Source organism: Vespa crabro, chromosome 13, assembly GCF_910589235.1.
Source record: "Vespa crabro chromosome 13, iyVesCrab1.2, whole genome shotgun sequence".
In the NCBI taxonomy this organism is placed as follows: domain Eukaryota; kingdom Metazoa; phylum Arthropoda; class Insecta; order Hymenoptera; family Vespidae; genus Vespa; species Vespa crabro.
Window position 1 is genome coordinate 1,030,001 of NC_060967.1, and position 5,000 is coordinate 1,035,000.

The following is a 5,000-nucleotide window of genomic DNA, read 5'->3' on the forward strand; positions in this document are numbered from 1 at the left end:
CGACTTCGAGTGGACCAGAGACTGACTGGCGTTTCGTGTCGTCGAGGACCGCCGGCATCATCGACCCGTCCTCCCCACCACCACACCCCTACCACACCGTCGAAGAACGCGACGAACGGAGCCGCCGTTGCGCGCGAACGTTGCGCGCGCGTTTTCTCTCTCTCTTTCTCTCTCGATATATATATATATATTATATCTCTACCTCTATCTCTCTCTTACAAAAGAGAACCAACCTTCTTCTCCTACTCCATTGGTCTTCCCCCACTACTACCACCTATCCACCTTACCGAGAACCTCAGCGAGTTTGCCTCGCGACGTTCGCAGCGCCACCATGCTGCGCGACGGCAATTTTCTCGCGACGTCCGTCCATCCCCGCCGCTCGTCCCACTTCTTTCTCCGCCATCGCCACCTCCTCCTCCTCCTCCTCTTCCTCCTTCTCCTCCTACTCCACCTTCTCGTCCTCCTCATCCTCCTATCAAGGCCCCGACCTCATCCCTCACCCCTTCTCATCCAACTTCTACTTATACTCCTACTCCATACTATTCCATACTCCCTACTCCTTCTCCATCTCTTCCTCGTCCTATACCTCACCCCCTCTCACCGACAATCCTTCTCTCTCTCTCTCTCTGATTCCCCGTTTCAGCCCCCGTTCATCTACTCTCTAACATAAGCGATACTACTTCGTGCTAGCTACCCGGCAGCGCCACCGCCCAACCGAGCGAGGCCGACGTGCATCATCCCCACCAAACCAGGTCTACCCGTCTCGAAGCCCAGAACCCTCGTAACTCTGGAACGTGCCCGCACCACCCCTTTTCTCCTTCCTTCCTTCCTTCCTTGCTTGCTTGCTTGCTTGCTTGCTACCTTTCTTCTCTCTCTCTCTCTCTTTCTATCTTTCTCCGTTTCTCCGTCTCTATCTGTCTATCTATCTATCTCTCTTTCTCTCTATGTAACGCGCCCCCGAAACGCGCTAACGTCGAACGCGCAAGCTCATAGAAAGCACGAAACCCCAGTGATTCTCCAATTCTAGTGTCCCATCGTCGTCAACCTGTCCAACGTGTCTGTCATACTCTGTTACTCCCTTTTCGACATACTTTTTCATATTATCGATCCCTAATCCCTCCTTTTCTAATGTCTCTAAATCGAGGAAAGTGTTACAAACGTTTTACATCCCTTTCTCCTGTACTCTTATCATGACGATTAATTCTTAAATAGTTTCATTTCTTTTTCTCTTTCTCTTTCTATGACACAGTGTATAAGACAATTGAAGTGTAATATATATATATATATATATATATATATATATATATATATATATATTAGGGGGACCGGAAAGTAATGTCGCTTTTAAGAAACGACACTACTTTCCGGTCCATGATCAGAGGGGACCGGAAAGTAATGTCGCTTTTAAGAAACGACACTACTTTCCGGTCCATGATCAGGGGGGACCGGAAAGTAATGTCGCTTTTAAGAAACGACACTACTTTCCGGTCCATAATCAGGGTGGACCGGAAAGTAATGTCGCTTTAAGGAAACGACATTACTTTCCGGTCTCCCTAATATATTGTTCTGGCAACTAAGTGATTGCGGTTCCAGTCTTCCGCAATGACTTAGTTGCCAAGTGGCAACTAAGTGATTGCGGATCCAGTCTTCCGCAATGACTTAGTTGCCACTTGGCAACTAAGTGATTGCGGATCCAGTCTCCCGCAATGACTTAGTTGCCAAGTGGCAACTAAGTGATTGCGGATCCAGTCTCCCGCACTGACTTAGTTGCCAAGTGGCAACTAAGTGATTGCGGTTCCAGTCTTCCGCACTGACTTAGTTGCCAAGTGGCAACTAAGTGATTGCGGTTCCAGTCTTCCGCAATGACTTAGTTGCCAAGTGGCAACTAAGTGATTGCGGTTCCAGTCTTCCGCAATGACTTAGTTGCCAAGTGGCAACTAAGTGATTGCGGTTCCAGTCTTCCGCAATGACTTAGTTGCCAAGTGGCAACTAAGTGATTGCGGATCCAGTCTTCCGCAATGACTTAGTTGCCAAGTGGCAACTAAGTGATTGCGGATCCAGTCTCCCGCACTGACTTAGTTGCCAAGTGGCAACTAAGTGATTGCGGTTCCAGTCTTCCGCACTGACTTAGTTGCCAAGTGGCAACTAAGTGATTGCGGTTCCAGTCTTCCGCAATGACTTAGTTGCCAAGTGGCAACTAAGTGATTGCGGTTCCAGTCTTCCGCACTGACTTAGTTGCCAAGTGGCAACTAAGTGATTGCGGATCCAGTCTCCCGCACTGACTTAGTTGCCAAGTGGCAACTAAGTGATTGCGGATCCAGTCTTCCGCAATGACTTAGTTGCCAAGTGGCAACTAAGTGATTGCGCTTCCAGTCCTCCGCAATGACTTAGTTGCCAACACAATATAGTATTGCGTTGGCAAAGTGTAATCCGCAATCACTTAGTTGCCAACCCAATATATATGTAGACGTGTATATATATGTACATATATACTTGATTACTTATAGGTATGTATATATGCTACGTATATATATGTATCTATACATATATTAATCTTTAGTACTTTTTAATCAAAGTTAACATTATAATGGAATGGTTGAGAACCACTATGGCACGATCTGTGCTACTGGGCTACGCGCCACACGGCGCTTTGGCCGACCGACCGACCGACTCTACTCAACCCACTCGTCACACACACACACACATATACACACACAAACATGGGCGCGCACGCACGCGCGCGCTCAGAACATATTACATAGACATATACAGCGAGAGAGAGAGAGAGAGAGAGAGAGAGAGAGAGAAAGAGAGAGAGAAAACATACACACAGAGAGATAGGTGCAATATATATATATACATATATATATATATATATATGTAAACGGATGAAAGAGAGAAAGAGAGATGAGAATACACACGCAGTGCTATCTCTTATAAACTGTCGTTCTCTATCCTGCCACGTTAGGAACCCTCTTTTCATCCCCCTTTTATTTTTTTTTCTTTTTCTTTTTCTTTTAGCTTCTTTTTTTTTTATTATTCTTCGAAAGAAAGAAAGAAAGAAAAAGAAAGAGAGCGAGAGAGAGAGAGAGAGAGAGACAGAGAAATACTTGAATGTAGGCTAGAAGCTCTCCCGTGCAATCCTTTTTTACTTCGTGGTTACTTGTATATACCATCAAATGGTTCGTTCCATGGACCATAAGATGTCCTACGATTCAACCACGAGATTACTTTTTCCTCGTTTCTTTTTTACCTTGTGAAAGATTTCGAGAGAGTTATAAGAAGAGAGAATGAGAGAGAGAAATACAGAGAAGGGGAGTAAAGAGAAGAGGAGAGGAAGGTGTGGAATCTTGCGAGCCCTCTCGTGAGTACAACGTAACGTACTCGATGTCGATCGATTCCGCGAGAGTACGTAGATACCTACAATTCGGCGTATTGCTGTTAGCTCTCTCTCTCTCCTCTCTCCTCTCTCTCTCTCTCTCTCTCTCTCTCTCTCTCTCTCTCTCTCTCTCTCTCTCTATCTCTATCTCACTCTCTTTTTGCTACAGTGCTACCTACCCCCGCTGGGCTACAGTTGCAGCAGCAGTAGCAGCAACTTTTTCTAACAATTGAAAATGGAGATGTAAATTCAAAGTAGTTTCTCGTGTTTCATAATTGTCCTCATTCTTCACCCCTTCGAAGTAACAAAGAACGATTTATTAATTAATAAATATATTATATATGTATATATGTGTGTTTGTATATATATATATATATTTTTATTACTAATTTTGAATGAAATTAAAAACGTATTAATAAAGAAATGAGAACAATTAGATCTTGTGATAACAATAGTAATAATAATTAAAGTGATATAATAAGCTAGTAATCTACATATGTAAGTGTAAGACTTTAATGCTCTTTGTCATGTCATTTGAAAAAAAAAAAAAAAAAAAAAAAAAAAAAGAAAAAAAATGCTTTCCTTAATTATCAGACTATAAGTAAATGTTATACTGATCGATATTTCTTTCGTCGTATACATTAAACTCATTCTTACGTGTATATTTGATCAAACCTAATGCGCGATAAAAGAAAATAATTATCAACGTTTAAATACCAACATAAAATATTTATTGTCGTTGTGATAGGAAAATAATGTTTAGGTTAATAATCCAATGATAGAATAGTATAAGAAATATTTGTACAATAATATCGACGAATCGATATGCGTTAGATAGCTAATAGAAAATAAATGAGATGAGGAATTATACATGTGAGGGAGGAATTAGGTGATATAAAAAAAAAAAAAAAAAAAAAAACTGACTATACTCTATCTATCTTCTCTCTTCTCTTCTCTTTTCTCTCTTTCGAGTATAAATTTATTTATGTGCATTGTACAGATATGATAGATTTTTTTTTTCTTTTTTTTTTTTTTTACTAAATTATTTTCAACATCATCAAAAAAATGTACCATACTTTAAAACCATAAGTATATAATATCTATTTATTTATGGTTTCAGATTTTTGTTAAAAATTCGTATAACGAGCTAAGAGAATTTATATTCGAGAAAAAGATTTTTCTTTAACAATTCATAGCATTAATAAACATCGTATCATATATATTATTAAATAAACACATCTTCGTTATACACTAACAATGAAAATCTATCTATTTATCTATCCATCCATCTATCTATCTATCTATCTATCTATTATGTATAACTCTGAAATTAATGGTTTTACAGATCGATGTTGATATAATAACTTCTATTTATTTCCTTTTGTATATGAGAAATCTATTCTAGGTAATATTTGACGTTATTTATTTCGTTACACTCTGTATATAAAAGGAAGACATTAAAAAAAAAAAAATAAAATAAAATGAGTGTGTAAAAAAAAATGGGAAAAAAATGGAAGAGTAGATATAATATAAGGAAGCATATGGCTCCTTACCAAAATTTGCTATTATTAATAGAGCACGAACGATGACGAAGATAAGCAAAAAATAGAAGAGAGAGAGA

At 39.8% G+C, this 5,000-nt stretch overlaps 1 protein-coding gene across 6 annotated transcripts in view; it reads right to left on the minus strand.

Annotated features, from left to right (window-relative positions):
- Positions 1-5,000, minus strand: part of LOC124428747 (sodium/potassium-transporting ATPase subunit alpha) — an 82,416-nt gene that overhangs the window by 42,646 nt on the left and 34,770 nt on the right. Inside the window, exon 1 of one of the 6 annotated variants that reach the window (XM_046973184.1) lies at positions 1-94. This exon is cut by the window's left edge and continues 58 nt beyond it. The exons of 4 other annotated variants lie outside the window; for them this stretch is intronic. The gene's annotated coding sequence lies outside the window, so the exon portion shown is untranslated. Of the gene's footprint in view, positions 95-5,000 lie in introns of those variants that run through there. One more of the 6 variants, XM_046973182.1, reaches the window with a different exon arrangement.